Raw genomic sequence first — 25,897 nt, forward strand, 5'->3', positions numbered from 1 at the left:
AGATTATGCAAGCATTATGGTACTGAAGTGGCCAAAAAACACTGGAAACATGAGCCAAAAGCATCATAGAAATGAAGTCTACATCACTTGAGATCATCCATTACCAACAGTTCAAAAGATAGATGCTAGAAAAACGGATATAGTGGTCCAAGAAAAGAAGACAAGAGTAACATTGATCATTGAAATTGCCACACCCAGTGACTACAGTGTCTTGCGTAGAGAGAGACACAACATCATAAAATATCAGGATCTGCAGGCAGAAATGAGAGGAATGTGGAAGAAAGATACCCAGACAGTTCCAATTGTAGTAGGAGCAATGGGTGTTATAAAAAGAATTTACAATTGCATTTAGATAGGTTACCAATATATGTAGCTCCATACCTACTGCAGAAGGAGTCATTACTGGGCACATTGCGGATGCTGCAAAGAGCACTACTGGCTGACATCAAAGATTGAAACAATACTAATTTCATGAACTTTAATCATACTTTGACTTAGGAATGGGGTCCATTCCCATCATGGTATTAGAAACCCAAAAGACTTGGAGAAATTAAAAAAGAAGCTATAACAGTTTTTCTCCGATCAGATCAGTTATAAAACATAATGCCCATTTTAGTAAGAATTATGCAAACATATCATTCATCTAGAAAGATCCTGGAGGTTCCTAACTAAATATATCACTGGACCAAAGAATTCAGCTACCAAGACTGGCTTAATTTTTTTTCCCTATCCTCTGACTCTTACAAAATCTTGCATGATGACATATAACTAGCATTCTGTCATTTAAAGACCCATCCCTCATTGATGTCCTACACTTGCATAAAACACATGACCTCACAAACACACACACACACACACACACACACACACACACCTCATTACAGCCGAGTGCACCTCCAGTCATTTCTGTAGTTATCTCCTACTGCTCCTCCAGGCATCAAATATTGCTTGTTCATATTTGCATTAATAATTCCAAAAATATGCTATATACAAGGTATCAGAATATTTTATCTTGGGGAGGAAAATGGCAGCTGACCTGTGAACACCATGTCAGCATGGCTGTGACGAAAATGGCAGGGACACAATGCTTAAACCAGCACAAACACGGTCAGCTAAGCTCCAAAATTGTTTTAAAGGTTAGCTTAACCATTTGCTAACCAGTAAGCTTTAAAAGATGAGGGGAAAAATAAATAAATAAACATGTAGAAACTTACCTGCGAAGTGCGGACAACTTTCAAGATGAAGCTCTGGTACAATGGGCTGCAAAGAAGTGAAACCATATATTATCAAAAGGAAATACAGGATGGCAAATAAAGCAGAAACCATGGACATACAATCACCTAAATCTAAATTTTCAGTGATAACCACTCCAGAAAAGAAATTATTTCTAAACAATCGAGAACTACCAGACAACCAGAAGGCCAAAAGGGTACAAACAAACCAAAACAGACAATTTTCTGGGCTTGGAAGACTTCAAAACAGTGCTACAACAACCATTACAAACAGCAATTCAACAATAATCAGACCAACTGTAGAATTTTGGAAACACAATGAACCAAATAGCGGACAGATTAGAAAAAAACAGAAGCTAAAACACTAGAAAATGAAATAAAAATTAATCAGATATAAGAAACATCACAATCCAATACTAAAACTACTAAAAAACTACAACAAAAATCCTAGACCTGGAAGAAGAAGTAGAAGAAATAACATTTTGATATGAACAGTACCCAAAAAAAGTACAAACAACCAAAACTAATTGAAGTTTACATCAAATTATCATCTGTCTTCTAGATAACCAAGGAGAATCTAACCAGATTACCACTGAGAGAGCACTCCAGGCACTTAGACCAGCACAAACACATGATAAACGGAAGCAAGTATACATGAGAGTTTTAAATTACCAAGATGCTTTTAAAATTCTAACAGCTGCTAAAAAGAAAAAACATTAACATGGAAAGGGAATAAAATTACTTTTGCCCAGGATTTACCATATCCAATTAATCAAGATCAACAGAAACTGTCACCATTTTGTGCATTTTTGACAAGAAAAAGGATCAAATTCCAAATGAGATACCCCTCTACCTTAGTATTCCAGGAGAATGGAACTAAATACTCAGTTGAGTCACCTAAAGAAGCGAAACAAGCCTTTATAAATGCTTTTAACAAAATGCCGAATGAAGGTTGACTGTTATAGTATTATAGGAAGATCGCTACCAAAAACCAGTGGACATACTGGAAAAGTTGGAAACCAAGATTTATTAACTAAATGTAATTTTGGTGTCAATATAAGGGTATAAATACAATGTGTCATAAATTGGAGCTTTGCCTGTGCTGATTTAACATTATTGATGGCCGTGAGGTCTCCTGGGTCCTATTTATACTTGACAGAATTTACACAGTGCACTTCCTGGCAATTTTCATAAGGAAGTCCCTGCAAAAGTGCTCTCATGTACCGGAGCTATTTTCTATAAGAAAAAAAGAATTAAAGTTGGTCCTTGCTTTCAAATTGCAAATGGCTTCATTATTTATAACATATCTTTACTGATTTTGTAATACAGATAAGAAAACCACCAGGTTAAACGTGAACTGTTATACTAAAACCGATCCACAGGATTCAATATAGTCCATATAGGCTCCATGTAGAGCCTACATGGAATGTATCCATGTGGACGGCTATGATTCTCCCTCGGCAGTGCACCATGCATATTAACTGTGGTGCACCCCTAAGGAGGTCAGAACAACACAGATAGTGAATCCATGTAAGATCAATGGCATACCCACATACCTTTCAGACTGTTAATCTTGACCAAAAGGTCTACAAGACATTTTATTACACCAAGTTGGATTTATTTTATTTTTACATTTATGTACTTGTTTGTACTATGTTATTAGCTATGCTTAGTTCTGCGCAACTATACATCAGACATGTGCCAGACATCTAAAATAGAAACTGGATACATTCAATTTCTATTTTTTATTTATTTTATTTTTATGTGCTTGTTTGCATGATACACCGTGTTATTCAGCTATGCCTGGCACTGCACACTTATACATCAGACATACACTAGACAGCTAAAAAATAGAAACTGGATGCATTTAATTGTTGTAGTTCTGCAGTGCTTAGCACCATGCAAACCCACGCAGCAAAGCTGTGCTACACTTAAAGGCACCTTTGCAGTATATCTGAAGATATATGAGTTCCCTTCACTGTCCTAGCCGCTAGACAGGTCATGACCTACAATGTAGGAAGTCTCAGGTTCAAGTGTAAGTCTGAGGCCTTGGACAGTTTGGCCAGGAACCTGACCAGTGCAGCTGGTATCCCCTGCACTGCTGAGTGGTGTCATCACTGTTATGATGACCTATATCGAAGGAAGATGGGAACCTTGGATACCTGGATCCAAGAGGCATAAGATGGGAACACCCCACAGATATCTAAGTATGTTTTCTAGTAATTTATAAATATACAAGCTGAATCTGTGCAAAACTGTTATGCATAATGGTTTCCTTCTCTTAGCACAGCTGCAGAAGAGAGGGCTTACAATGTCCAGTCCCATGCAAGGCATTCGGACAGGATATGGAAAGTGCATGGTATGTAGGAAAATCAATAAAGTAATAAATTAATGCAAACTTGAAAATAAAATAAAGTAACTACAGATATTGCAGTCTTAACAGTCATATATGAAATACCTGGGACCTCAAAGACTTTCATTTGTTAGTGCATACCTGAACTGATAAAGCAAGTTAAAGCAAGTAAGCATGCAGTGCTGTGCAGCATAGCTTCCAACCATTACTTAATGTTGTGGTATATCCAGATTAAGAGACAATGTTGTGGTCTGGCCATTGTCTGAAATGTGCTCTAGATTGCAGTCAATAAATGAATAGGGTAAACATGTAAGTTAACAGACCTCCTAGACACCTGTCCATGTGTGTAAATGCAACATTTGAAACAACATGAATCAATAAAGTGTAAAAGAAGGCGGTGCTCTGATAATTTATTTTTCATATAAATGTTCAGTATTACTGTAGTCACTGCTTGTGGGTTCGAATCCCACACCAGCCAACTGAGAAATTGTGCAGTATTCAATACTGAACAAATCAGAAACAGATTTTCCAGAAAATGCAGGTGAAGCAAATGAATCCACAAATGAAAAAATAATGTTTAATTGAAAAGAAATAAATAATAACACTTATAAATAAGTGCTTCTGTCCCTGCTTATTCGGGGACTTCATCAGACCCAGCAAGTGCACAATACAGCCATTAAAAACAATTAAAAAACCTACACACCTCCCAGCTCAACCAATCACATCAAAGAGGCCAATTACATTCATAAAAATCACCTAGATAAAACATCGCCCCATACTTAAGGAACACCATACATCCATTATTATAAAGAATATAATAAACCATACAATTTAAATAACCTATAACACATAAAAATATATGGATATATATTCTCATAGATTTAAAACAAAGTATATATCTAATATTTTTTTGCACACAAATATACATATACATACACACATACATATATATATATATATATATATGTGTGTGTGTGTGTGTGTGTGTGTGTGTGTGCAAATAAGTATACGCAAAATGAGTTATTTTTCTAAACACATACACTGTCTCTCTAGTGCCTTTAACTTTAATAAACAAGAAATGGAAATAAATACATTTAAACCGGGCCATTGTGTTGCACTTAAATGTATCTGCCATAAGAGCTCCTTTCTTTCTAATAAAAGTGCCCATGGCCCACCTCTTTCATTTAGTTCAAGAACATCAAGTATGATTAACTTAAAATAAATGGCCAGATCTTTCCACACAATGCTTAGCCAAAGCATTTGTCTCTTTTTTATTCTAATATCCCTAAGATGTTCATACACTCTGTTTCTAAATTTTCTTTCTGTCTTACCTATATAAAAACAAGGACAGTCTGAACATAGTGCACAATATACCACCCACTCCATATAACAAGAAAATCTACCATTTAACCTAAACTCCATTTTGTTAATCTTAACACATTTCCCTTCCAACATATAGGAACAATAGGCACAGGATTTTTTCATCACACCCTGTTGTTGACCCTTCACATCAGATTCTGAAATACCTTTTAAATTACTTCCTTTCCGGTACACTATATTAGGTTTTTCACCAACACAATTCCTAATGTCCTTATCATTAATCAAAATAGCCCCGTTCTTAAATAAAATATCAGCAATCTGACGGCTATTTTTATTAAAGGTCGTAATAAACGCGGAGTGAAAATGTCCAACATTCTTTCGTTTCCCCTCATTAAAGCAAATATTATCTTGTTGTATAAAATTCCCACTAATACCATCAACCCCAAAGGTGGGCCAAGAGCCACTCAGAAGCGGAAGAAAATGACCCATTTCACTCTTATTCACAACCTCAATCATAATTTCATTCACTAAGCTCGTTGAGTAACTTCTTTTTATAAACATATCTTTCAAAACTTTGCATTCAGCCAAGAATGTCTCAAACATGCTCACTGTCCAGGCCGCTCTAACAAACTGCCCTTTAATAACTGCCCTTTTCTGTTTATATGGGTGTGCGCTATCGTAATGCAAAAACTATTGGAATATGTCTCCTTTCTACAAATGTGAGACAAAAATACCCTATTAGCGATATCTTTCATAAGCCATACATCCAAATATGAGATCTCCTTATTATTAATGGTGTGTGTAAAACATAAAAAAGAGGTAGTATGATTAATATACCCCAATCCCCCCCCCCCCCAGGGCCATTCCAATAAATAAAGATGTCATCCAAGAAATGAGTATACATCTGGCAATAGCCAAAAAATGGGGAACTATATAAATATTTTTCTGCCATTGTAACATCACAGTATTTGCATAAAGTCCCCCACATGCTGACCCCATAGCTACCCCTTCAACTTGTAAAAAAAAGTTCCTTCTCAAATAAAATAAAATTGTTAGTTAATACCAATTCAATCAATTCCTCATAGGTATTCAGGGTCTGTGGGAGCCCCTTGTCAAATAAATATTGACAAAACCATTCAGTACCCAAACTATGAGGTATAACTGTGTATAAATCTTTAATATCAATTGTGATAAATACACATTGAGCATCATATTCCATGAAATTCATTCTTTTAAAAAAATTCCATGAATCCCTTCATAGGTTAGGTTCACTCATAACAAGATTTTTCAACTTAATGTCAAGAAATGTGGCTAAAGAATGTGTTATTGATCCCCTTGCATCCACAATTGGGTGCATGGGTGGCTGTAAGAGATCTTTTTGTATTTTTGGTAACCTAAAAATTACTGAGATTCTCAGGTGGGTCACATTTAAGAAATTATATTCATCAGTAGAAATACTTTCTTCTATAAACAAGTCTTGCAAATGCCCTTTCACCTTCATATAGGCCCCATTCAGTTCATTCAATGAAGATCTTACATACGTCTTACCCAGCAAGATTTTTCTCATTTTGCCATTATAGTCAGAAATATTCATAATCACTATACCCCCGAAGTCAATTTCATAATTCTGATATGGTTATTGTTGCTTAACATTTTCAGTCTTGTAACTTCCCCATCTTTTAAATTATTAACCTTCTTATCAAATTTTACATTATGAATATCTATTTCACATAACCTAACAAATAACTGTAAAGAAGGATGAACAGGAGGGTTAAATGTACTTGACACATTCAGGGGGTTAATCGAAGAATCCAACCCATGAAACATGATATTAAAATTAAGTTTCCCAATAAAATATTTCAGGTCAATAAGGTTTCCCCTGAATCAAAATTTTTTTCTGGGACAAAGGTAAGAAGACCTTTCACAAAAAGATCACAGTCCAAAATGTCAATAGGCATAGATGAGTAGTTAAAAACATTAAAGTCTCCTTCAGAATTCAAATGTACAGACATTGGTGATAAAATGTCATTAGCAAATTCACATGAAGGCCCATCAGTGCCCAAAATCATCTCCAACCCCGAAATTTCCCCTTATGTTCCCTCTCAATGCATTCGACTAACCACCCTGACCCCTGCTTGATTGTTGCAGTCCTCGAAAATGGTTCTCCCCGAGAGTGCGTTCCCACAGTCATTCCGACCATCTCAGGGGGGGATATTCTTCCATGTCTAAAAAAGTTTCAGGCTCATTAGTTACATCCCCTTGTTGTTGTCCTTCACCCCAAACTTGCAAAAACCAAAGAACAGCAAGGCTACTATGACCATATAAAAAGTAAAAAATGTATATTTAATAAATCCAGGATAAGCGCTTTTGCATTATGCAACGCTTCTTCAGATCCAAACAGAGTACAAACATATAAAAGCAGTTTCAGATTCAAATGAAATAAAAAACAATCATTGTTATTAGAACACCTTGCTACTATTGCAAGTGCACACTATATGAATGTTCTCTGTTGTTGTGCCTTTGTACCCCCATTATGTATGGCTTGGTTCATAATGTCCACTGCTAAGAGGCTGAGAGGTTTGTACGTGGAAAATCATATATACAATATAAGCAACATTGAATGATTGCTGGATGCAATATGATCTGTACTATAGTGTGTGTGTGTGTGTGTGTGTGTGTGTGTGTGTGTGTGTGTGTGTGTGTGTGTGTGTGTGTGTGTGTGTGTGTGTGTGTGTGTGTGTGTGTGTGTGTAAGGAACTGGGTAGTATTTCAAGTAAAAAATGGCATAGCAGTCAGTGCTCTCACAAGTGAAATCTAACATATCTACTAGTATATAGTTGTTTAGCTATATTATCTGTGAAGTTACTAATGTTCTTTTTCCTATCTCACCCAACCCTTCTCTTCTTTTATTTAATCAATATATTTACTATTATTATTTGATATTATCATTTATTTATTATTACCTTGTATGCTGGCCTTGTATATAATTTAAAATTGCTTTGCTGTTAAAAAAAACGTTCCTTTACATTATTTACTGTTGTGTTCCTCATTATATTATTTTTAATTTGTTTCCATTACTCATTGTTTTCTATTATGTTATTAATTACATTTGTTTGGGTTATGTTTATTTATTCCTTTATGCTTATATTTTATTTACCACAGTATGACAAGGTAGACCAGTTCTTTGTGATCCACCTACCTTAGCTCCCCCAGTCGAGGCAACGGGGCCCAGCACATCTGGGCTGCAGCCTGGTGGCACTCCCTCTGCTGCCCCTGCACTACCTGCTCCATCAGGTAGTTCCACCCCACAGGCTGGGGGTGTGACCCCCTCTGAGAGTGGAGGTGGAGGGATGCTTTTGTCACCTAAGATCAACTGTCAGGCATGGTGCATAAGATTGTGCTCCAAACTGTTGCTGCATGCCTATGCTGGATGGAGAACATGTTGTCCATCCTGGTGGGGCAGTCTTTCACCAGGAACTGGCATTGGCCACTGGTTCCATAGGACAATTGAAGGAGCAGTGCTGACAGTCCCGTAGGTGAGGACTTGAGTCACACTGCTACCATGTCTGACATCCATGGGACCAGGATCCCACTACACTGTCTCCAACCAAGGTGTTCATCCCCCTCTTGTGTCCCACACTAACACTGTCTGCTGTCTTGTCTGACTTGTCTGTCTGCAAATGCTTCCTCACCTTCCCCTTACAAACATACATCCCTTCCCCAACATCCCTTCCCCAACATTCCACTATCCCCTTAACAAAAAAAGGGCAAGTGTCCAAAAAATTTTTTTTGTACCATACACAGCTCTCCAATACACTTAATTAGGTACAATTGGCTTGACAATGCACTTATGTTGTCATCACCCCTCTCTCGGGGGGGGGGGGGGGGGGTGACAGTTGAAATTTAACTAAAAATCTTTGCAAGTGCACAGTTGTTGCTGTTGAAGAAATGGATAGCTATGGTTCTTTCCTACACCCTTCCTGCACATTCCTACCTACCTTTCGCTATGTTTTTCCCCTGCTTGCACCCCATTTCACCACTGTCCTATCTCCCCAATTTTCTTTTCTTTAAAGAATTATTGCACGATGCTGCACTACATGCAGCATTGCTAAGTGGTAGTATATTACTACATCTATTTGAAAGCATGCTAATTACATTTATAAGTACACCTACAGCCTATTTTGAACTCAGTATCATTTCACTTGAACAACAGTGCATCAAAACGTCAAGCCACAGAGCTAGTTAATTAGCACTGGTGTTTTAAGCAAAACATAGCAATTGTCATTTTCTAATTAGTGAGTGCATTTATGCGATGCTCTGCATCGCACTGTAAATCTGGTAAAAGATTAATGGAAAAATAGAAATTTAACTGGGACTCTGGTCGAGAAATACATTGCTATAAAGCCATACACACAGTAATAGATCTAAGTGATGTATGTAACAGCAGGTAGGTGTGCAATTATATCTACAACATGTAAAAACACACCTCTTATACCAGTGACTCTGTAGCTCAATCTATTAAATACTTTGAAAACATAAAATTTTAGTTCACATGGTCCTGGGTTCAAATACAGATGTGTCTAGCATTTAAAATACATGTATGTGTGTATCACCATTATAAATTGTGATATGTATGACTGTCTCATCACCTATTTATCCACCCAAACCAGTACAGATGGAATGTCTGCTTCAAAATGGAAGTCAAAGGCCTACAGATAGAACCACATTTCAACTATTCCCATTACAACCCTAGAAAGTGCATAGGATGTCAGGTTATGCATTAGCATGATATCCTAGAGGATTTTGAAGTATGTAATTCAAATGTGGCCCAGTAATAGCAGACTGCAGCCCACAATGATTTGCTAGTGATATTACAGACAACCACAGCTGCACAAGTAATTTACATATATATGGAGGCTGTGTTAGAACCTAGGGTGGCCAGCACACACGTTCCATATGACTACCATGACATAACACATGATTGGCAGTTGTCCGGCTACTTGACATAATTGTTGATGTACCCCCTACCTTGTTTTAGGATGCACCATGTATGTTGCCTTTTACTCTTTTAATAATACCTTTGGTTAGCTTACTTACCTTAAACACATACCCTAATTTCCAATGGGATGAGTTCCCTCAATCTGGCTCTGGCTGTTCGTCAAGGCTGCCACAGGTCCCACAGTAAGTGTCGTTGTCCTGCACAGTCTTCAGCCTTTCTGTCTATGCCTATTGTGTGCAGCAGCAGCAGCAGCTTCAGCCTGTAGCACACACATCTGTATGTAAAAAGTAGCTGCTATAAGCATTCTCTCTGTACTGATGTCATATCTGTACCCCAGTAATCTCCACCCCAACCTATGAGAAAGGGGATGGAATCTACATTGAGGCCTTGTATCTTGTTGAGTAGTTGCATGGGACTGGCTGATTATACTGCACCTCAGCTGTGTAGGCTGCATGTAGCATTTCTGAACCACAGATTGGTTCAGAGGCAATCACCTGCTAATGAGAACCATCTTAAAAAGGCAAATTTCTAGCTAGGGTATCCAGTGTGTATGAGAGTTAGTTAATATGGCAAACTTGTTGACACATTACTTATACAGCAGTATGTTTCAACAGAGTAGTATTGTACTCCATCAGGTATGTAATCATGTTCTTTCCATCATGATCCATATGTTTGAATATACTTAGGGAGAATGGGGATTACATCAGTAAGCCTTTGTTAGACCTGTACTGATGACATGGCATTGATCTCCAGCCCTGTTACACATACAGAGGATATAGAGTACAGCAAGGGTATAATGCTGTGGGATAGCTAGATACACAGGTCTTCTGGCTACTTCCTTTGATAGTAGTTGCAATAGTGCACTGCTATTTTTTGGTACTTTTGTTTATACATATTATATGTGGGGAGGTTAACTAGATAAAGATGTCTCCTGACTACTTCCTTTGATAGCAGTTGTAATAGTCCACTGCTATTTTGTTGGCACTGTTGTTTATGCATATTATATGGGTGGGGGGCCTGCTATGGGGCACATTATAGACTCCTGTATTGGGTGTGTGATTATATGTGAGTATCTGTCATGGCACAAACAGGAATAGGTCACTATTGCTTCTATCCTAGTTGCATCTACACCGTTTGTATGTTTGTCACACTGTTGAAGATGAGATGTGTAATCAAGCAGTGAATACCGATAGCCTTCCTTTATTACTGTATCTCTACATACTGTACTCCCACATATGTGATCCTGACATGTGTTCTCATTTATTTGTATTTCAGGAAATATCGTGCATGCATGTCACAGGGCACCATTTACTGAGGCAGAAAATGACCTCATCATTGAGGCTTTGTGCCAACATTACCAGGTCCTGCTGTCCAGAGGGAGAACAAATAGGCCAGAGTGTGCAGCCCTGTGGGATGAACTGGTGCATAACATCAATGCTGTGGGTCACCTACGAGGAGGTGCGACACCGTGGCACAGATATGATAAATTCAGCATGCAGATGTGCAGCTGACATGGCCAGGGATCGTCAGATTACTGGAGGTGGGCCTGCAGCAGAACAAACACTCTCAGCCACAGAATAATTCCTGGTAAACCTTGTAGCACAGGACAGCTCCCAGGCATCCATCAGCCAATATGCTGTGGACGTGTGTGCCACCCATTCCTCTCAAGAGGCGGATCAAGGTATGCTTAGTTAGATCATCATTGGAATACTGTTGCATTTAGAGTGTCAAGCTGTATATAGTTTTACATGGGTGTCAGGTGTTTTGGGGGGGTTAGCTGCAGTTTTAAGCTCATGTAGAGATTGTGACCCACATACCTGTTAACATAGCAGCAACTGTAAATGTGAGATATTTGGACATATTACCCCTGTAATACTGTAACATGTGGTGCTGTTGGCATTACCTGTACCTCAGATTTTTTCAGGACCATCAAGAATCAGAAGAGGCCATGCTCCTGCTGCTGGTAAACACAAAACTCTTTTGTCAGAGATGTAGATATAGTTCAAAGTATTCACTAAAGTGTCATCCCAAGCCTGCTGGCTGGATTGATGTACTGTCTGCATGATTGCCAAATGGACAGATATTTTCTGAATGTCCACAGTTTAGAGTCATACCTCTGCCTGGTAGGTGTGATCATAGTGATTGACTTGACAGTATTGTCAGGACATTGCAGACTGTCATAACTGTCAACTGTGCTTTTTTTTACAGAATGTCAACAGTGTACATAATTTATGTTTTGCTCATGAGGTTCTTGTTTAATTAATAATTATTTCCAAATAATTACAGATTGGGGTTAGAAAATAATGTCATCATATCCTACTATGTGAGGTTGGGCATTCTACAAGTCTATAATAGTGACAGCAGTGTATATAGCTTAACATATATTGCACCATAGTACTGCAGAGCATAGAAGTCCAGGTATTAACTCATTACATCCGCATGATGCCTCCAGGTGCATCTCCAGTTAACTGCTACTGACACCTCTAGGTATCAAATATTGCTTATTTGTATTTGCAGCAATAGTTCCAAAATCATGCTATGTACAAGGTTTTAAAAGATTTCTTCTTAAAGCTTACACAATAGCAAATTCAACTGCATTAATATTTGACTTCTGTCTCACGCAGCAAAATAGACATTAACTGTTATTTTTATGATATTAATTTATATAAATATAATTTTCACATTTTTCTAAATATCTCAACAACCAGGTAACACAGACAGAACTCCTTAGCCTCATATGAAAGCTCTCATCTAGATGAATAAAATGCCACTGACACTGTCACTGACATGCCACTGTTTAACTTGAGTGGTTGCTGAGATATTGTAAGTTGTTTACAAAATATTACAAATGTAATAGTTACTGTATTTACTGTGAATTATAAAATTCAGTTTAAGACCTAGAACCTAAAGAATACTACCTCTGAAAAATAGTTTGTGCTAAAAAGTTTGCCATTTAGACTTCTTTCATAATCGCCGTGGTTCCAGAGATATGAACATTTGTTTAAAATGTTTGGACATAATTTGATTCTGTCAAAAGGCTGAGGCTCCGCCCATTGGAAGTTACAGTGCAAACCTCCTATGCTCTACTGGAGTGAATGAGTTAATGTATTGCTTTCTTCCTTTTTATCACAGGTGACCATGGAGTTTGGACTTTGTCCCCTTCACAACCTGATGTCAGTGTCTCTCCAGAATCTGATGATGATGGTGGCCAAAATGAGGCACAACTGGGGGTTGCAGAGGCTGAATTAGATACAGAGGTTGACATCCGTTTTTTTATCACCATACACAGCCAGCATGCCTACGCATACCCAGTCCCCCTGAGACCACAGATATTTGACAGTCAGAGTGTGGGGACATTGAACAGGGATGTGTGGCTACTGTGACTTTGTGGCTGTTGACACTGGCCATAACCAAACAGTTGGTGAGGTTCCACACAGGTGGATTGATAGGGGTGCTCGTAGGAGGCTTGCTGTCCCTCCACCACCTGTTGCAGGTGTCTCATCACGTGTCACTAAAAGTATGTTTAGGGCATCATGGAGGCATAGTCACTTTCATAAAAGAACTCCAGACAAATGCTCAGAGTTATGGATGCAGCACAGTCTGACATCCGTGACTGCCTCCACTGAGTTGCTGATACTCTGGAATGGCTGACTGACACAGTGGAAAGAGGTAGGTCTGAGACAGATCATACACTATCTGTCTTGTAATGCATGTTGTCTATAATGGAATGTCTGATTGGTGTTGAGTGTCATCCTCGTGGGCATAAGTCAACAACTACATCTGCTGAGAGTCAACATGGCTGTGCATAATCACATTCCTGTAGTGGCAGTACATCCAACACTCCAGAGGGGAATGTGCTGTCCAAACTAAGATGTAGCAGGCCATGGGCTCATGGCCCTGGGCATTCCCACGGAGGACACATTTCCAGAAGACATCAGTCACCCTCAGGTAGTAGCACAGCATCTGACCTTGGGTATGTAGGAGCCAGTGCAACTCCTGGCAGTGTCAGTTCTTATGTTCATGGATGGAGACTATGAACTGTCAGCTCTACCATGCATGGTCCACAGCTGGCCAACATACAGACATGTAGGGCTAGGACTGAGCTTGGCTGTGTTCATGCAGACCCTCACACACCACTGTCATAGTGAGGGCACCTACAGACACACATGCAATATTTCCATGGTCCATTTTGCCTGCTTCCTGTCCTGGCTCACACACACGCTTTCCAACCTATTGGGTTAGCCTAGGCATCCTGCACCCCCACACAACACCCTGTACAAGTGATGACAACTATGCCGCATCCCTATCATCTTTCTCATGGATGCAGGGAAATACAGCTATGTGTCTAATGCACAGGGTGACTATCTGCATTGATATGAATTAGTTTCATCCATTGTTGCTGTTGACATTATACTTGTACTGGTCATTTACACATATTGCCTTTTGCCATTTATAATGCGTATAGCATAATTTGTGTACGTTACGATGGATGCTGTTGTAAGGGCTGTGAAGTCACACAATGAAATGTCTCATGGAAATGTTTGTGTTTCACTTTCAGTACTGTTTGGACACATCTATAGATACACATCTACAATCAATCCATCAGCATCAGAGCACAGGACTGAATGTCAGCACAGAAGAGAAATGTCATCAGAAAGGTAATATAGTATAGATTCATGGTTTCATAGGTATTTACAAGGCTAATGAACACAAGGGCTTCTTTAAGCTTAGCCATACATCCAAAATGTCTGACAAGGTCTGATACTTTTCATAACTGTAGTCAGGATTTTGGGAGATGAATCATTTACAAGCAGGGGCCTGGTAGGTGAACCATTTACAGTTTTCTTGTGTCCATTAGAGACATTGGTCCCAAACCAGGAATGATCATCCTGTTCACCATCCAATTGTGTAACATGCACTTGATTTGTATTAAGGCATAACTCTGCTTCACATGGATGGGGAGCCTGTTCCATATAGGGTGTAGGACACAGAATACAGGTTTAGGGCCTTGACGCGGTCTGGATAGGACATTTTATGTATGCCTTGTATTGGTTTAGTGAGGAACCTCTGTGAATGTTCCAATAGTCGGATATGCCTGGTTAGGTACATGCCAATGGTGGCATTGCACTCAATGACAGGTCTGATGAATGCCAAATACAGTTGAAAAATGACTTCCTTGCACTTACATATAAAGCGAACGGAAACCAATAAAAACAAGAAGCGGATAAAAACTTAAATATTTTACTTAGCGCTTTCGGTAAAACTGTGCTTCACCTTCCTCAGATAGTTAACAATACAATCAAACCAACATAAATAGTCTCATTTACTAATTAACAAAAAAGTAATAATCTAATTAATACCACATTAACAATAAAAGGACCAACATAAAAATAGTCTATGTTAAAAAAGTAAATACATTGAAATTTAACAACGTTAACCAATTAACAACATATTCGGTTTTCAACACTTTTAAGAAAAAATAAAAGCTTAAAACAAATTTTCATTTTTTAACAAGTAAATTACTGAACACAAAGAGTCAATAGTGACTAAACTATTGCTTTAACTTGACAAACTTTACTAGTTGAAAGAAGTTATTATTATCTTCTTAGAGCTAATAGTTTGAGTATACATTTGATTGATATTTGTTCATTTAAACCTGGGAACACATGAGCAATAGTCCTAAGCTGCCACATTAATTCATCTACTTCTAAAAGCAGTTGCCATGGGCCACTTCTTATGTGCGGTGGTCTACTATGTAAAACTGTGAATCTAAAACTATGGGTTGGATGTTCACCTATGTGCCTTGCAAGGGCATTGTTGGGGTCTTTTTTTAATATTTAAGTTTTTATCCGCTTCTTGTTTTTATTGGTTTCCGTTCGCTTTATAGTTTTAAAGGTTTTTTGTTGTCTTGTTCATTTTCCTTGCACTTACATGCCATGCTGTTGTTCATAAGTTGCACAACATAGAATGATTTCCCCAATACTGTAGACAAATGACAGTCAAAGGCTAGATTACTACCTATGTGTGTATTTCTATGTCCCTGACTAATGGGTCAACTGTTAGATGTGTGCTGTCAGTATGACAGCTACCAGGGGTAGATGATTTCCCAAAGCATAGTATTGTGCATTTCTTGGCATTTAGCATTACTCCATGGCTCTGACAACAGTTGTACGTCTGTGTCAGCCGCCTCCTGGAGAACATTGTGGGATTCAATGAAAGCTCCTAATTTCCAATTATCTGAAAATTTAGTCAGCCAGAGGCCACTGACAGTGACATTGACTTCAGACAAGTAAATGCCTAAGAGGAGGGCTCCAAGGAATGATTCATGAGGGATTCTACTTGTGACTCTCTTGTTTGTAAAGGTGGATTCCCCTATGCTAACTTCCTGGATCCTGTCTGTGATCCTGTTGGCTATCCACTGTCTGACATATTAGTTTGTACCTAACCTCTTGAGTTTGTCAAAAATGCCTGCTGGAGGTATAGTGTCACATGTCTTGTCAGGCCATGCTAGACAGTGTGAACCATTTTTCCCTCATACATTGCTTTGGTTACCTTCTCAAATAGGTCCACCAGATTGGGTAGGCATGATCTCGTCTTGACAAAATCAAACTGGGTTAGGTCCAGTGCCTGGAGGTGTACTACATCTCTGTTGATCATTTCCATGATACTTCTTTTCATGGCTTTACATATCAGACTCATGAGACTTCTGGGTCTGTAGTCTCTAGGGTTGGTAGAGGGCCCACCTTTGTGCAGAGGGATTACTGTTGCTGTTCTCTGTTCATGAGGCACAAAGTCTGTTTGGTGGCTACAGTGAAATAGTAATCCCAGAGGCCCTAAACAGTTATGTTTCATGTTATTTATAAGGCATGCTGGGATATTGTCTGGGCCCATTGATGCAATGTACTTGGTCTTAGACAGAGCATTAAGGATCTGTTCCATAATGATAGTAGGGTACTTACATTTGATGGTATTTCCTGAGGGAAGGTTGAGGGGGAGAGGGGGAAAAGTCAGGTCTCAATTTATCAGCCAGGAGGTTTGCTCTATCTTCTGCCTTATTATAGGTGGTTCCATTTACAATGAGATGTGCACACAATTTTGTCTTACCTTTGAGGTTGCAGACATAGCTAAAATATGCTTTGTGGTTGTCCTTGGCCCCGGAGCTCAAACATACCTGAAATCTGGTTTTGGTAGACTTCATTTGTCCTCTGATTTTTTTTTTTTTTTTTTTGTTTACTCTGATGAGAGTGCTTTTAGCCTCCTGTGTGCTGGACCTCCTAACTTTTGCCATGAGTTCTTCCTTCTGTTATACAGCGTATTGATCCTGTGATTTCACAAGGGTGGCTTGATTCTGAGTTAGTTCTGTATGCAGATATTAACATGCCAATAGAGGGTTTCTGTGAACACTTCTGCACAGGCCAAAGTGTTCTCAATCTTTATGGGGCTTGAGATTTGGCTGGTTTATCACTGAATAGCAGGAGGTTAGCCTTAGAGTAGTTCCTGAATATTCCATGTCTAGCTGGGGATCCGTGTTTTATTTTTACTTTAGAGGAGACTGATTTATGTCCAGACCTTATCAAGAAAGTCATTACAGTACAGGGTTGTGCATAACTCTCCCATACTGGTGAGGACTAGATCCAGTATGGTTGCACCCCTGGTTGGTGTATTGGCTATCTGGTCCAGGGCGTTTGTGTTTACAAAAGCCAGGAAGCTCTCTGCCTGTATGTTTGGTGTCATATAGGATTCCCAGGTAATAGTGGGATAATGAAAGTCACCCATGAATATGGTATTGGGTTGTATGGTTAGTGTTTCTGATAAGTTTACATACATGGTATGGGTGTCCTGGGTCATAGAGGGGGGCCTATAGCTTGCATGGAAGTAGAATTGGATTTTGCATATTATGAACTGAACCTGTGGCAGCTCAAGTGCATTGTTCTGTTTGACCAGCCTTGAAGTATCTGTAGTTCTGATGTACAAGGAGACACTTCCACCTTTAGTCCTTGCTTGTGCATTAGCTGGTCTAAATGTGAGGAAGATATAATAACCTTCCACTGTTAGTGTGCTCTTCAAGGCTTTAGGTCATGTGTCAGTGACTGCACAGACATCTTCCAAGAGCTCACATATGTATCTCTAATTGTAGTCTAGGGAGGTATGTCACAGATCATGTACTTCCACATGGACTATGACTGAGTCATATTATAGGAAGTTACTAGGCTAATGGCCCTAGGGCCCTTACAAGGCTAGAAAAGTTCTACCCTTATGATCATCACCAATTGCCCTGGACCAAGAAGAACACTGCATGTACTGGGAGGGGTAATAATATTTGCATTGAGGTTAATGCCATGACTTTGGCATCAATCATTTGTGTGTGTAAGACCCTCTTTTAGGATGTTGACATTGTTTGGAGATTCTATGAACACTCTCAGATTGCAGTCATCAGCAAACTTTGTCAGCCACAGACCTGGTTACAGGTCTGCTGTTGGAGGTGAATTCCCCTATTTTGACTATATGGCTTCTATCAGTGAGCCAGTTAGTGACCCATCTAATGATATAAGGGTTGATACCTAGCTGAGTGAGTTTGTCAATGATGCCTGGGTGGGAGATAGTGTCAAACACCTTGGCTAAATGTAGGTAGGCTGTATGCACAGAGTTACCCTAGTCCAGGGCCTTGGTGACTGTCTCAAAGAAGTCCACAATGTTTCATAGGCATTGTCTCCCTTTGACAAATTCAAACTGAGTAGGGGCAAGTGTTTGGAGCTTACCTTTATCTTTGTTGATAAGGTCCATGATGATTCACTCCATGGCCTTGCAGATAAGACTAGTCAGGTCTATAGTTCTTGGGATCAGTAGAAGCACCACCTTTGTGCAAGTGAATAATGGTGGCCTTTTTCCATTCATCTGGGATGAAGCCAGTCCTTAGACTATGGTTGCAAAGAGTACCCAATGGTGTTGCTAATTCTTGTTGGAGCCCATGTTGGATGCAGCTGGGGATATTATCAGGCCCCATAGATGCTGTTTTTGGCCTTAGAGAGGGCATTTATGACTTGCTTTTAGAGATACAAGGTAGGGGACAGGTGTTAAGGATGTCATGTGGTAAGTGTGGCGTGGAAAGCGGAGTGAAGTTTTTCACAGAACCTGTCAGCTAACAGGTTAGCTATGTCCATAGCGTCAGTATATGTGGTATCATTAACTACCAGTTTGGCACAAATCTGAGTCTGTCCTTTTAGGTAATGGATGTAACTATAGAACCCTTATAGGTTTTCTGTAGTTGAGGAATCTAATTTGGATTCATAGTTTGCCTTTCAGGACCTCACAAGAAGTCTTATTGGCTTGTTTAAGCTGACGAGGGAGTGTTTCCAGTTTAGGGCTCACTCCCTGTTACTTTTAGATAGCAATTTATTCTTATTATTATTGTAAAGCCTGTTAATGGCAGTTGTCCATCAGGTAGGTTTGCTCTTCCTTCTGGAGCTTGTTTTGGTCTTATCGGGTACGGCCGAGTCAGTGAAGTTAAACAGGTGTTTGTATAACGCACTGGTGTATTACTCAGCTATGCTGAGTTCTCACCAATGCTTTATACAAACAGGTGTTTGTATAAGGCATTGCTGTAGAACTCAGCATAGTTGCCAGTTCCATCTGAGGGAGGAGGTGCAGTACAGCTATTTTTACCATCCCATAAGAGGTAATAATGTGCTTTGGAGAAGTGTTTTAGTTTCCTTGCTGTTGGGGGGGGGTGACAGTTACTTTGAATGAGACTGATTTGTGGTCAGATATTATTAGAGAAGACCTCACAGTGGGAGTGCTAGAGTGGCCCCCTATATTGCTAAGCACCAAATCCAAGATGTTGCCACCCCTTGTGAGGGTGTCAACCAGCAGGTCTAGTGCACTGGAGTGAACGAAGCTGAGGAACCTTTGGGAAAGTGAGTTACAGCACGAGCAATTTACCTGGTCAATGGATGGTTAGTTAAATTCACCCAAAGCCAGAGTGTTCAGATGTATCTTGATACACTCAAGTAGATCCAAATAAGCAGAGTGGGTGTCCTGATTCACAGACAGGGTTCTGTAGCTGGCAATGACTTGAATAGGTGTCCTACCAACAGTTAATTGCACTTGAAGTATCTCCAGGGCATCCTACTGTTAAACTAATCTGCAGGTGTATGTATCTGTAATGAATATTGAGACACCACCTCCTGTAGTTTGAACACCTTCAGTTTATGGTCTGAACATGTGAAAGGAGGTATAGCCCAATATGGTTGGTGTGCTCTCCACAGCCGTGAACCAGATCTCGGTGACTGCACAAGTGTGTACATCTTCCAAGGTGAGGACTGCTCCAGTGAGTGCAGTTTCATTAATACACTTAGCATTTAGCTGCATAACCTTGAGGTTGTTTTTATATGGAATTTTCACATCTGGGATTTTGTCCTTGAGACACCACCTAAAAAGGGTACTATGGGGGTGACAATAGCCTTGGCCAGTAGCCAAAAATCCCAGGAGTGATAGATGAAGACCATCTCTGGCAAAGCATCAAGGTCTGTCAATCATGTCATCCCAGACCGACAGATACTGTAGCCTCTTAAAATAACACCAGAAACTAAGGTAATTATGGAGGTCAATCATTTTCTGTTTGTATTGAGGAATCATCCTTAGTGAAGGTAAAATGATGTTTAAAGTTAGGGTCATGCCTGCCTGAGGCACATAGTCTGAGAGTTCAGTCATGTCTCTCTTCATATAGTCCAGAGAGGTACATCTCAAGTGATTCACACCAACATGGCTATGACAGAATCACAACTGTACCTGTTTTTGGGATATGTGAGTGCATGTGTGATATGGCAGATCCTGGCACCTGAAAGACAGCTGACCGTGAACTTCTCCTTATCCAGCCTGGTGAGAAGGACATCTGTGTGTCTCACAATGAAATTGTCTATGACCAATATGTTTCTTTTAGTGTTTTGCCTTAAGGGCTTGACAGGTGAGACACTGGTGCAAGAACTATTATGTGTGTTGTGTTCTGCAGTGGATGTATTATGTGTAGCATGCTTATTTTTGTGTATGGAAGGTCTCTGGTATTTATGTATGTTTCTGGTGAGGACCTCCACATATGTAGGTATATGTGATGTGGGTTTGTGTGAAGAAGGAGGTGAGGTGTGCATGGTGACAACCTGCTCTTTGTAATATGTACTAACTGGTGTGTGAGAGAGCATGTATTTCAGGCTGTTAATATAGTTGCATCTCTGACTTGTTGAGTTTGTGTTATTTGTGGTCCAATGACATGAGTGCATGCATAATGTGGTGGATCCTAGCTCCTGATAAGCAACCGACCATGCTTTTCTCCTTACTCAGTTTGGTGACAGGGATATCAGTGTGTCTCACAATGAAGTCTACAATGACTAGAATGTTGGATTGTGTGTTGGCTTGCCTTATGGGCTTATACGCTGAGCCTCCAGGAGATCTAGCTCTATGTGTTGATATGTGTGTTGTTTTTACAGAATGCATTTGGGGCTGCTGAGGGTATTTGTTATCTGTACTTTGTGTGTGAGGTCATTGTGATTTATGAAGGTTGCATTTCAGTGCCTTAGCATATGTCTGCTTTGAATTGTGTGTGATGGCTGCGGCGTATGTACTACTGACTACCTTACTGACATTATGAGTATTGTCATTTGAGATCTTTGCCTTCAGTGACATTGTGTAAATACATCTCACACATACCATATCAGTTTGTTTGAGAATAAACTGGTTGTCAGCAAACATGAGGCGATTTCTACATTGCCTCAAAATGCTCATATCTGTCAAGTTGGTAATGGTCACAGTGGGAAAGTTCATATCCATGGAAACAGACCCTCTTTTGTTGATTAAACATCTGTATTGTGAAAATCAATCAATGAAAATCAATCAATGTCACGAGTATCTGTTTCACAACTATGGGGACAGTGCCTGCCGCTGCAGGCTAGTTTTCCTGTGTGCAACTCAATATTGGAGTAAATTCCCTCATGCTTTCCCAGGAGAAATGTCACTCAAGGTGTCTAGAGTCTGTACAGAGCAGTGCCAAACACTACAGGTAAAACTCATACGTGCACCCTGAAAAGTTAAGGCTGGAGTATTTAGGCAGTTATTCTGAAGTTAGAAACAAATCAAGCAGTACTTACTGAAAACAAAGAATTACCTTGTGAAGAATGCTGAAGAGAGGGGAGTTGCATGAATGGCTACTGCTTGGCTACTACTACTGCTGGTCTCACTGTAGCTGTACTCTGCTGGGATACAATGCTCTTTATAATTTCCTCTCACCAGAAGCAAAATGTTCACACCAGTCCCAACATAAGAAGCAGGCCATAGACTGTTGAACAGCACACTTGTCCCATATGATGCAAGGACCTTTAGGCTTGTTGTAAGCCTTTTCCAGGTAGATGTCTTGAATAGCAACCAGACCAATCCATTCAGTTTTGCATGTATTATGCCTTGGGTTCTGAGGTTCCTAGGATTTGACTAGGGTACTGACCTGATGGTGATTAGGAACACAGCTGCTGCATCACAATATAATGTTAAATGTGAGGTGACATAGATGTCCAAAGTTGATCTATCAAAATCCACAGCAGCAGTGATCCATGTTAGGTAACAGTTTCACAACAATTAATGCAGCCTGTCCTTCAACAGCATAATGGAGGTGATCTATGTGACATGGATGTGAGACCTACTGCAGAGGAGTGGCCACCTTTGGGAGATGCTCCTGTCCCTCCGGCATGTTTTAGTACTGTACATTTAGGTTCCCAGAACACAAAACTCTAGTCCCACATTATTTCACACAGCATTCATTTGTTGTCTGGTTGTTTGACAGACATTGTAGCCTTTAAAGGCCAAAGTACTTACTACAAAGTTGAACAAGTTTTCTGTGGATGCACAGACATCCACATCTTTGCTGCAAAGAGTGCCTACAGACAGTGTGTTTGAGGCTGTGAACCCCAAGGGTGTATCACCATGACCCTTACTTTACTGGAGTTGTACATTGTCACATTTGTAAGTATGCTATTGCGACCCTGCATAATAACAAGATTATGGTTCTGGAAAGTGCCATTTGCCTGACAAAGCAGTGTACTCAATCCACCATGTTATCCCACACTGTCAGGTACTGTTTTTACCTTAGAATGACACCATAAAGGTAATAATATCTTACATTTAAGCATCTGTCAGGCCACCACCTAACCATGGCCTGTTGTGATCTATACACAAGCAGTAATCTATTGCTAATGGTATTAGCAGTGTATGTTGATGAGATGTGGACAGCATCCCAAGCCCTCTACTCCTAGTCCACACAAATACAACATGGGAGAGATCCAACTATATGAAGAACCTTGAATCCTTGCTCTCTCACACACTAGTTAGTACATATGACAATGAGTGGGTTGCCAACTTGCACATCTCACCTCCTACTCCACCCAGACCCACATCACACATACCTACATATGCAGAGGTAGTTACTGGAAACATACCTAAACACCAGAGACCTCCAAAACACAAACACTAAAACTCTACGCATAATACTTCCTCTGCAGAACACACTACACATAGTAGATCATGCACCAGTGTCTCCCCAGTCAAACCCCTAAAGCAAAACACAAATTCAAACATATTAGTCATAGGTGAGTTCATCATGAGACACACTGATGTCCCTCTCACCAGACTGGATAAGGAAAAGGTCACGGTCAGCTGTCTGTCTTGTGCCAGGATATGCCATATCACAGATGCACTCAAGTTTCTCTACAACAGGTACTGTTATGACTCCGTCATAGTCCATGTTGGTGTGAATGACTTGAGATGTACCTCTCTGGACTATATGTAGAGAGACATGACTGAACTCTCAGACTATGAGTCTCAGGCAGGTATGTCCCTAGCCTTAAGCAGCATTTTACCTTCACTTAGGATGATGCCTCAGTACAAACAGAAATTGACTGTTCTCCATAATTACCTTAGTTTCCGGTGTCATTCTAAGAGGATACAGTATATGTCAGCCTGGGATGACATTATCGACAGACCTCGATGATTTGCCAGAGATGGTATTCATCCATCACCCCTGGGATTTTGGCTGCTGACCAAGGCTGTTGCCACCACCATAGTGTCCTTTTTAAGTGGTGTCTCAAGGACAAAATTCCTAATGTAAAAACCCCATCTAAAAGCAACCTCAACATTATGCTGCTAAATGTTAGGAGTCTCAACATGAAACTGCACTCACTGGAAGCTGTCATCACCTTGGAAGATGCAGACATTTGTGCAATCACAGAGACTTGGTTCAAGGCATCTCCTTCCGCATGTTCAGTCTCAAACTGAAGGTGTGAAAACTAAAGGAGGCAGTGTATCAGTATTCATTAAAGATAAATACACATCCAGATTGGTTAAACAGTATGATTCCCTGGAGACATTTCAGGTGCAATTAAATGTTCATTGTACACCTGTTCAAGTCATTGCCAGCTACAGGACCCCCTCCATGAATCAGGACACCCATTCTGCTTATTTGTGTCTACTTATACTATCAAGATACATCCAAAAAACAAGGTTTTGTGTGACTTTACCTATCTATTGACTGGGTAAATTACTCATGCTCAAACTCAGTTTCCCAAAGGTTCCTTGACTTCATTAACTGCATTGCCCTGAACCATCTGGTTAACAACCCCATAAGGGGTGCCAACATCCTGGATCTGGTGCTTACCAATATGGGGGACCACTGTAGCACCTCCACAGTGAGGTCCTCCCTGGAGAGATCTGACCACATATTGGTCTCATTCGAAGTAACTATCACATCTGACCACCCCCCCACCCCCCACCCCAGCAGCAACTAAACTAAAAAACTTCTCCAAAGCAGATTATAACCTTTTACAGAATGGTATAAATAGCATCACTGCATCTACTCCCTCAGATGGAACTGGCAACTATGCCAAGCTCTACACCAAAGCTTTATACAAACACATGTATAACTACATTGACTCTGTCGTACCTGATAGGACCAAAACAAGCTCTTCAAGGAAGAGCAAACCTGCCTGGTGGACAATGGCCATTAACAGGCTTTACAATAACAGGAAGAAATTGCTGTCTAAGAGTAAGAGGGAGCCCTCCTAAACAGGAAACATTCCCTCCTCAGCTTAAACTAGTAAATAAGATGTCTTGTGAAGTCCTCCAAAGCAAACTATGAATCCAAATTAGCTTCCACAACAAAGGACAACCACAAGACATTTTATAGTTGCATCAGTAACATAAAAGGAAAGGCCCAGATTTGTGCCAAACTGGTAGTTAATAATACCACATATACTGAGCCTGTGGACATAGCTAACCTGTTGGCTGACAGGTTCTGTGAAAACTTCACACTCCTGTCCCTGCCACACATACCCCATAACATCCCTACCACCTGTCCCATACCTTGTATCTCTAAAGAGTAAGTCATAAATGCCCTCTCTAAGGCCAAAAACACAACATCTGTGGGACCTGATAACATCCCAGGCTGCATGCTACATCAGCTCCAACATGAATTAGCAACATCATTGGGTACTCTTTTCAATCATAGGCTAAGCACCGGCTTCGTACCGGCTGAATGGAAAACAGCCACCGTTATTCCCTTGCACAAAGTTGGTGCATCCAATGACCCCCAGGAACTTTAGACCTATTAGCATGACTAGCCTTATCTGCAAGGCAATGGAGTGAATCGTCATGGATGTTATCAACAAATATATAGGTAATCTAAAAACACTTCACCCTACTCTGTTTGGATTTGTCAGAGGGAGATCATGCCTATTAAATCTGGTGGACTTCTTCAAGACAGTCACAAAGGCCCTGGATGAGGGGAAATATGTGCATGCAGCCTACCTGGACATTTCCAAGGCATTTGATACTATCCTCCACCCAGGCATCATTGACAAACTCACCCAACTAGGCATCAACCATTATATCATTAACTGGGTCACTAACTGGCTTACTGATAGAACTCATATAGCCAAAATAGGAGAATCCACCTCTAACAGC

General features: G+C 40.0%; 1 long non-coding RNA gene across 1 annotated transcript in view; it reads right to left on the minus strand.

Moving 5' to 3' along the window:
• The window catches only part of LOC122798158, a 216,836-nt gene that overhangs the window by 11,287 nt on the left and 179,652 nt on the right, over nt 1-25,897 (minus strand). Inside the window, exon 2 of the long non-coding RNA XR_006364221.1 lies at nt 1,215-1,260. This is a non-coding gene — a long non-coding RNA (uncharacterized LOC122798158). The remainder of the gene's footprint in view (nt 1-1,214; nt 1,261-25,897) is intronic.

The sequence above is a fragment of the Protopterus annectens genome, chromosome 3.part1, assembly GCF_019279795.1.
Source record: "Protopterus annectens isolate FY-2018-M chromosome 3.part1, PAN1.0, whole genome shotgun sequence".
NCBI classification, from domain to species: domain Eukaryota; kingdom Metazoa; phylum Chordata; order Ceratodontiformes; family Protopteridae; genus Protopterus; species Protopterus annectens.